At 43.8% G+C, this 9,896-nt stretch overlaps 1 protein-coding gene across 1 annotated transcript in view; it reads right to left on the bottom strand.

The window, feature by feature from the left end:
- Positions 1–9,896, bottom strand: part of CERS3 (ceramide synthase 3) — a 51,638-nt gene that overhangs the window by 495 nt on the left and 41,247 nt on the right. The gene's annotated exons all lie outside the window — the stretch shown is intronic.

Below are 9,896 nucleotides of genomic sequence, written 5' to 3' on the forward strand. Positions count from 1 at the left end.
CCTGCCGCGTCCGCAGGTCCGGCCGATCGCGGCTCCCACTGGCCGCGATTTGCTGCTCCAGGCCAATGGGAGCTGCTGGAAGCGGCACGGGCCGAGGGATGTACCGGCTGCCGCTTCCAGCAGGTCCCATTGGCCTGGAGCAGCGAACCGCGGCCAGTGGGAGCCGCGATCGGCCGGACCTGCGGACGCGGCAGGTAAACAAACTGGTCCGGCCCGCCAGGGGCTTTCCCTACACAAGCGGCGTCCCAAGTTTGGGAAACACTGCTCTAGGTGGCTTTGGAAATACCAGCCAATAATTGTACTTATTTATTAATTTATCAAGTACACTTATAAATACCATTGGGGTAGAGATAGTGTACAAAAGACACCAGAAATGACAGCATGCCCGCTTGCCAACTCACCACCAACCGCTCCGTGTTCCACCCTCATCAGCAAAAGCCTGTGTGAGCAGATGGGTCTTGCAACAAACACAGAAGGTCATTGAATGTGGGCTGCATGAGACCAGTAGCGGAAGGCCAATGTCAGACTAGGGCTGAAGGCCTTTTGCTCAGAACTTCCTGCCACTAGCCAAACGTAGAGACTTGAGAGTCAGTTTAAATGTTCTGGCTGCTCTAAACTGATAGGCTAAGGGATGGAAGGAAAGATGGTCTCTAATGGACACACAGGACAAAATACACATAGGACTTAATAGATTAGAACCAACACCTTGAATCGCACCTGGAAACAGAATGGAAGCTAGTGCTATCTATGGCACCCAGGTATAATGTGAACTAGGTATGAAATAGTCCTATGGATGAATATGCTGTCCAAGTTGTTTTCATGTATTACTCCAAGTAGAGCATATTGCAGCCATTCAACGGGGAGGTAATAAATGCATGAAAACTGCGGTGCAGCCCACCACCCAGTCGGAAAGGATGCAACCTTCTTTTCACATGAAGATGAAAAAGTGCTCTCAGCAGCTGCAGATACCAGGATGTCCAGGAGCAACCATTGTGAGCTCTGTTAATAAAGGATGGACAACTCTCCTCCATCAAAGGGGAAGATCTGACTGCCGACATCTCCTCTGTTGGCTCCCTCAGGCAACCAGAGTCATTTTCCATTTGATCTGGACTGAGCCAGTCTCAGCCAACTCATCTAAACCTCAATATCTTCCAGAGACTGGACACATCTCAAAGATCATCCTCTGGGTTTGATGCAGAGAGTATAGAGGGCTGAGTATCATCTGCCCCAAATACTTCACAATCTTCCTGCAAGTGGGGTAACAAAGCCAAATCCCTTTGATGCCCCATATAAGAACCCTTGTTGCTGGTTAGCAATTGGAGACATTGTACACGTTCACACCCCAATGTTTAATGGTATCCGAGACCGCTGCCATGTTTAGAGGAATCAGGAGGGATATTTTAATCTTTGTCCATCACCAGAAGGAGACCAGCAATCACACAGGTGAGTGTAGTCCCTGTCTCACATCCAGATCGACAAATAGACAAGGAAAACTGAAAACTCTAGAAAGTGTCAGAGCTGCTATGCCACTCAAAAACAGATGACTGGCCTATAATTGGCCAACATGATAACACTTTCATCCTGACGTATCCCAAAGCAGTCTTGGCCTGACAAGTCTCTTGACCTCTTCAATTTCCCCTATTTGGAAAACGGTAATAACAAATGCCAGGGATTGTGAGGATTAACTAATGCTGGTGAAGTGCAGGGAAGATGAAAGAAACATTACGTATGTGCTAAGCATTCTTAATACAGTAACAAAGAGGCAGAAGCTAAGAAGTTGCTCATTACTAATAGGTGTAAACTACTGCAGCTCCAGAATTCCTGTTTGCATCTCAATGTCTCCTGGGGTTACCCTAGTTCTTAGAAATTCAGTAATCACAAAATACTCTTCCTTGCGCCATGGCACATGTATCACCTCCTCATTTACAAGAGACAACTCCCCCCCTCCCCCCCGCAAGCTCCTGTTTTACACAGATTAACCAAGTCAGATTTATTATTAGAAAAATTACAGTATCTGCAGTAGTGATATAAATATTCAAAGCCCTGTGAGAAAGGAAGGGGTCGTTCTCTGGAGCAAGGGGCAGATGGGCAAGGGAGGGACTTTGTTCCTAAATAGCTTGGGAGGGTTTTTTCCTCAGAGGAAGAATGTTGAATACCTGGTCCTTCGTTCTTCCTGCTCAGATGACCAAAACCATGCCAGGTGGTAACTACTTCCCTCCTGCAGCTAAAAACAGGTGTCTGGCATCTGCTGCAACGCATCACAATGAGGTTTAGAAGAAGCTAAGAAAGATCAGCCGAATACAGTGACAATTTGATGACATTTGGCATAATACATAAAATCTACTCCTTTTCCACTTTTTGCCTCGCCGCGCCATAAGCAAAACACTGCATCAGTTTCTGGAGTTGGGATCAAACAGTGAAGGTTTGGTTTAAATACACCAAATCTTTGCTTCCTTTTAAACGTAACGGTTTTGGCAGAGAAGTACCTGAGCACTCGAATGACATCAGTGGAGTGAGGACAGTTTACGTCAGTTGAGCATCTGCCCCTCTGACTGAAGTGTCTTTGTCCTGCGGGGAGGTACGAGTGGGTGCTTGTAACCAGGGAAGGGGGCTCCTGTTTGAGAGTCTTAGTTATGGTGCGTGCGGTGCCCAGGTGCGTGTTTGGTGGCAGGAGCTCCATGACAAATAAATGGGCATTGGGTGGCTAAATATTGCTTTTATACTCCCACACATGAAATAAGTTAGCAAATTTCACACAGGTCTCCAGCATTCCCTCTCTTGCCTTCCGGTTACATTTCCTATAGCATGGACAGTCGGACTGTACACGTTGATCCCCTTTGTTATCAATCTCAGCCAAGGGCTCAATGGGGTTGGAGATTGACATCCATCCCAGTTCCAGCCAGGTCACAGATGAGGTGCACGATGGGGGAAGATCGCACTGTTTCTACCCATCCTGTACCGGCTTTGTGAATAACTGATGATTTCATTCCCCAGGGCTGTTAGTCTGGCACCATCCATCAGCAGTACATTCAGACATAAGAATAAATTGCCACTACAGTAGTAACTTATCTGACTGCAATCCTACTTCCCCTTTATATATAACGTTTCAATGGAAACATATAGGACTAGAAAGAAAATTAAAGAATAAACTCCACTGGTCTCGTCACAAAGTATAAACTTCCTGGTGCTCTTCTTTTGTCTCTTCCTGAACAACATGTAAAGGGGACCAAAACAAACACATCTTAGTGTAAATACTGTAGAATAAACTTGGCATGTCATCAGTTAGAGTGAAGGAAAAGCAACCTTTCCCCCACACGCAATTTATGAGGTCTCATCTCATTCGGATCACCTCTGCTACTTCCTGTTAGTGCTGTGTTTTGTACGTATGGTCAAAGGCAGAAAGGTTTTCTGGGGTTAATTTTTGCCACCGGAAATATTTAGGAAACAAATACAAATCAAATCAGAATATAGGGCCTGATCCAAACCCCATTAAAGTTAATGGAAAGACCCTGCTGATGTCAATAGGCTTTGGAACAGGCTCATACAGCTGAATGCTAAAGGAGAATGTGGTTTGGTGAAGCCAAACTATGTGTAACTTTAGGCAAAACATTTAAGCATATACTTAATTTTAAGCACTTCCTCATGCCCCATTGAAGGCAAATGGGACTTAAGAAAAATGCTTGAAGTCAGGCATGTACTTCAGTGGTTTGCTGAACAGGGATGGATTGCTGAATTGAGGCCTTGGAAGGACAGTTCTGTAGACCTTGCAGTCAAAGGCACACTTCGTCCTCCCAAAATAAGTTACAAAAGGGTCACCATGGGATGCTTTTTCAGTAGGAGTTATGTTATTGTACAAAAAGGATATATTTGTCCATAGCGCATGGGCCTTTTCATAAGTACATAGTTTAAAAAGCTCTGATCACCAGATAACAGACATCTTTAAATACAGGACAGGTGGTTGCCCTATCAGTCTAACTCCTCAACTCAGGTCTTCCTCCTTCCAAGGTAGCTAAACTGTACCATGGAGTTTTCTGGGTGTGGGATCTTCTGAAAGAAATCTTATAAACCATGGTCTGGTCTTCTCTAAGAACGGCCATACTGGGTCAGACCAATGGATGGTTCATCTAGCCCAGTATTCTGTCTTCTGACAATGGCCCATGCTAGATGCTTCAGAGGGAATGAACAGAACAGGCAACCACTGAGTGATCCAACCTGTTGTCCACGCCCAGCTTCTGGCAATCAGTGGCTAGGGACACCTTAAGCATGGGGTTGCATCTCTGACTATCTTGGCTAATAGTCATTGATAGACCTATTCTCCAGGAACTTCTCTAATTCGTTTTTGAACCACGTTATAGTTTTGGCCTTCACAACATCCCCTGGCAATGAGTTCCACAGGTTGACTGTGCGTTGTGTGAATTAATACTTCCTTTTGTTTTAAACCTGCTTCCTATTAATTTCATTTGGTGACCCCTGGTTCTTGTGTTATGAGAAGGAGTTAATAACACTTCCTTATTCACTTTCTCCATACCATTCACAATTTTATAGACCTCTATCATATCCCCTTTTAGTCATTTCTTTTCCAAGCTGAAAAGACCCAGTCTTTTTACTCTCTCCTCATACGGAAGCTGTCCCATACCCTTAATCATTTTTGTTGCCCTTCTCTGTACCTTTTCCAAAGCTAATATATATTTTTTGAGATGGCATGACCAGAACTGCACACAGTATTCAAGGTGTGGTTGTACCATGAATTTATATAGTAGCATTATGATATTTTCCGTCTTATTATCTATCCCCTTTCTAATGGACATAGACATTAACAATCTCACCCCACTTTTCATTAGCCCTGGTGTGCTTGGCCAAAGATTCTTCACCGCACGCTTGAACACAAGTTGATTCCTGCCCTTCACTCTGCTAGTAGCTCCCTTGCCCATCTGCCCCGTTAACTGTACATAGCTTGTGGGCTGCTTTGGAACGCCTTGGGGCGGAAGGTGCTAAATGCAAGCTATAGCTATACCTACATGAGTCCATACTCCCCACAGGGGTGGAGTGTGGTCTAGCATTTATAGCGTGGAACTGGGAGTTAGGAGACATGGGTCCTATTCTCAGCTCTGCACCTGATTTACTCTGAACTCAGGCAAGGCATTTTACCTGTTTGTGGCTCAGTCCCCCATCTATAAAATGGAGATCGCAACAATTACCTATAGTACGTCAATCAATGTTTGCTAGGCCCTTGAAGTCCTTCAGTGAAAGGTATTAAATACAGTAAGGGCAAAATATGTTATTCGGAATTATCATCCAGAAACACAATAAACTTCTCTACGAGAAATAATATCCTAAGAATTTCAGACCAGCAAGTGTGTATTTCCTTCGTGTTCTGAGCACAGCACCGGTTACAGAGTAAGCCTGTTCAGTTCTGGAAAGGTTTATGACTTTTCAAGTCTTGACCACTATCCAGATGGAAGCAAACTGCAAAGGCATAAACTTTCATTTTGACACTGAAATCGATCTGGCTCTCCCCCTTTGCATCTTTTAAATCAAACAAATGCTTTCTGAACAACGGATTGCACTTGCAAAGCCCTTGCTTTAGAAACACTGTCTTCAGTGCAGAATTGTTGGAGCAATTGGAGGGCACAGGAAGTTAAGATAGGACAGAACTTTAAGCAGCAGTAACTTCTTCTGTAACTAGAAAACAATTCTGCACTCAATTTGTTTACAATGGACTATTATAAAGCTATTAGACTATCATGAATTGAGCTGGTGCTTATTTAACTCTGACCCTTTAAGGATGACAGATAATGTAACAGTTCCGAGGCTTTCGCTGCTTTACTTCCAAGATACTTTATCTGACCCCAGCACATCCTATATTATGCTGGTGTTTTCCAACTCAAAGAAAAGGTCTCCACTGTACTATAATTGATTAATATACTCCCAAAAGTTGAACAGCTGGTAAACTGTAGATATAAGAGTCGAGGCTGCCATTCATTACCAGTGCTTTTGTTTCAGAATATTGGCTGAATTTTCTATCAGGGGTTTGGGGGAACAGACATAATGGACCTGTATATTTTATGTTCTGGATGACTAATCAATTTAATCTTTCTAAATGGGTGAATGGTTTCAAAGTTCACGAGAAGCACACTAATGCTCTAAAGTCTCCAAGAGAGTCATTTGTAGTGAGGCCAAAGCCGCACATGTCTGTAATCTTTTCCCTTTTCTTTAACCTTCCACCTGCTGCTCAATCGCCCTCTTTTAGTTAAATCAACCGTATTTGTCAAGTCCGTTTTGGCGCCTTACCTTTTTATTGCTGTTACAATTTGTATCATGCAAACTGCTAGCACCAAAGCCTACGGAAAGAACAGTAAAGGGAGCTTGACAGACACAATGGGCCTGATTACACCAAACTTGCAATGGTGTAACTCCATTGACTTCAATGGGGTCGCCCCCAATTCATGCCAGTGCGAGAATCAGGCCTAATTTGTCTGGTTAATACAAAGAAAAAGAGCCTCCCCTCCCCCCCAAAAAATCATCTTTTTAAAAAGGATGATTCTTAAATTCATAGATTTGAAGGTCAGAAGAGACCATTAGGTTGTCTAGTCTGACCTGCTGCGTAACACAGGCCAGAGAATTTCATCTAGTTACTGTTATGATTCCAGCAACTTGGGTTTAACTAAAGCAAATCTTCCAGAAAGGCATCCGGTCTTGATATGAAGACCCCAAGAAATGAAGCCTGCACTACTTCCCTTGGTAGGGTGATCCAAAGGTTAATCGCCCTTGCTGTTAAAATGTGCGCCTTATTTGTAATTCAAATTTGTCTGGCTTTAACTTCCAGCCATTAGTGCTTGTTATGCTTTCCTGTGCAAGATCAGAGAGCTCTTTCATGTCGGGTATTGTCTGCATTTTGAGGATTCTACAGGTCAATGGCAGCCATAGCCATTCCCGGAGAGATCTGCCAGGAAGTCTAATGTCTATGTCTAATGTGGTCTGCTGTGGTTTAGCTATCTTTCCCCTTAACTGGGATTAATGGGCTATCCTGTCCAATGTTCTAGACAAGTTTATAATCAGAGCTAGTTAGGACTAAGAAGAGCAAATGCATTCTGAGCTCATTGGGACGACCCCGAACCAGAAACAATTGAATTAAAAAGATATACTATAAACTACCACAAGACCTCAGTCCTGCTTCCCCTGAAGCCAATGACATAACTCCCACAGACTTTCACGGGAACAGACTGAGGCCATAACTGAAGAGGTGAGCAGACTTCAAATTCTCTGCTGGTATAAATGGGTGAAATTCCACTAACGTCAATGGAGCTGCCCCATTTAAAACAGCAGTGAACTTGGCTCCAAATGTGCAAGTGAACACTAGATAGTCTTTACCTTCTTGGCCTCCTGGTCAAGTTCACGGTTCTGCATTTTGCCTGGTGCTGCTGACAAGGCACCAGGAGAATATTAGGACCAAATTATGGCTGTCACTGGGTTGAGGATGGAGGTGCAAGGAACCTCTTATTCCGAATGGTCCTTTGCCAGAATAGCCAGTGTGGGTGATGTAGGCTTGTAAGCACGGTGAAAAGGGAAGAAAAGGGGGTTTGTATGAGTGCTGCAAACAGCACCTACCACTTCAGTGAAGGACTGTCTGGGCAGAGTGCGCCCAGCACACTGGCAAGCAGCTGCAGAACTGTACTTAGGGGAGCACAGGTTATAGCTATAAATAAGGTAAAGCACGTGCTGCTGATGAGCGTGCTCCCAGCCAACTCCTAGCTTTCACAGGCATTGGGCTTCCAAGTGCTGGTACACAGGGCAGTGCTCTTCCTTCCTGTCCTCTTTGAGCAAAGCCAATGGCAGCTTTGCCTGAGTATGAACCCTAGGGTTTGACCCCAGTATCTGCTACCCGATATTCAAAGTGTCACGTGTGAAAGCAGAGGGGAAGACAATGTCAGGCAAAAATCAGTAAAACTGATACCAAAACAACAATGCAGCCTTAGCAGCAGAACCTTCCAAGCTCTTAGAAGAGTAAGGGCAAGTAGTAGAAAAGTACATCGTCCACCCTAATTCGGCAGTCTGTGTTCAATAGAACCTAACCATGTTGCAAATTGTCAGAGCCCCACCCTTCGATCTTAAACTGTCCCCCCATCAAAGTACAGATCCGAATTAGAAACATTACAGGGCTGGCATGGGGAAAAGAAAAAACTGAGCAGTCTTAGCAGCGTATCAAGGCAAAGGTCGGGTGATTCATACGGCCTGGACGTGATCAGAATAGAGAAGCCCGAAGAGAAGTTCTGCTATTAGCTCTTCTGATATATCAAAATTCCATCTCCAGTCCATCTTTGACTTGCCCTTGAAAAGGCATTCACTTCTGTCAGGGATCAGAGGTAAGGGTCATTTGGTGTGGTAGAAGTGATAGGTACAAAAACTGCTCTATACTTGTAAAGTTGAGGGTATGTGAGATCATTTACCCAAGTTGTTATATTGGTAAAAGCCCTAGTGTGGTCACAGTTATACTGATAAAAAGATGCCTTATACCAATACAGTTATTTCCCTTCCCCTATGAGAATGAGCTAAACCATTTTTATATTGGTATAACTGCATCCACACTAAAGGGGGTTATACCACTTTAATTGTAATATAGTATAGTATACTTAAAGTGACAACTTGTGTGCGTGTAGATCAAACCTAAGGAAGCACTTCTTTATTGTCTCTGTGTCTTACTTCTAGACTAGCTACAATCATTCTCAAATGCATAAGGGGCCACCTTTGGCCAGAGAGGATCAGTATTAATTCTGCTACTGAAAGAAATCTGTCCAGATAAATTTTAAAATACCTGAAAATGATAAGACTAGGAAACAGACACTCCCACACCCCTAAAATAGAGTTAAGATTGTAAATAAACATCCACAAGCAAAACAAAACTCCAACATTTTGCTTTGTCTTTTGCTTTTTATACAACAACTAATATAAAGTCATCCCCTTCCCTGGGCACAATAGGGTCTGAATAACGATACACAACATACAAGCTCTAGCCACATATGTACACACTGCTCTCTGGCAGGAAGGGCTTCTAGAAGGCTCACAAACTATTTAAAGGGATACTACGCAATTCCTCTACGCTACACATTTTAAAATAAGAAATGTAGAGTTAAGGTTAAGCAACAAACATTTGAAAGTTAGGAAAATTTGAACCACAGTCTTAGAAAACTAAACTAGTTACAGGCTGGATACCAGCTGCTGCTCTGACGATGGTTGCACACGCATTCTTTAACTATTGATCAGAGATCTAATACTTCAGATTCAGGCCACAGGTTACCACATTTATTGTGCTAATATCAGCTATAGACCCTTTAGAGATAAATGGGCTCCCCCTGTACTTCCTCTTGTGGGTGGCGTACCTCTGCTCTGCACTTTATTCTCCATCTTCCAGGCTCTTTTATAGAGACTCCACACACTTGCTTGTTCAACCACCACCCTCATGGGAGTTGGGGTCTATTCAGACAATAATTCAAAAGTAAAACTCCCCCAAATCTGTCAGAAGATATGGCTCTTACCATGGAGCCTGGGTGAGCAAAAAGTTTCCTCCTTTTCCTTTTTTATGAATGACCCGCCAGGGGGTTCGGCTTGCAGCGGCCCCGCGCACCACTGACTCTCCCCTGTAAACTTCCCAGAGTCAGCGCCATCAAACAACTGCTTCAGTTCTCTTTAAGGAACCACCTGCTTGGAGTTTCCTCCCAGTGCCCGTATCTCTGGTTAGCTCATTTAGCAAGCCTGCTCCTGGCTCCAAATCTCCTGCAGGCAGCGCCCTCATTCCCTTTGCTCTTTCGCACCTCTGTACTGGAGATGAGCCAGGGTTACATCATTGTACAACACACTATTGTAATTCACGCATGCAACAGAAAACACGTATGTTTCTT

Source organism: Terrapene carolina, unplaced genomic scaffold, assembly GCF_002925995.2.
Source record: "Terrapene carolina triunguis isolate 2854851 unplaced genomic scaffold, T_m_triunguis-2.0 Scaffold67, whole genome shotgun sequence".
NCBI classification, from domain to species: domain Eukaryota; kingdom Metazoa; phylum Chordata; order Testudines; family Emydidae; genus Terrapene; species Terrapene triunguis.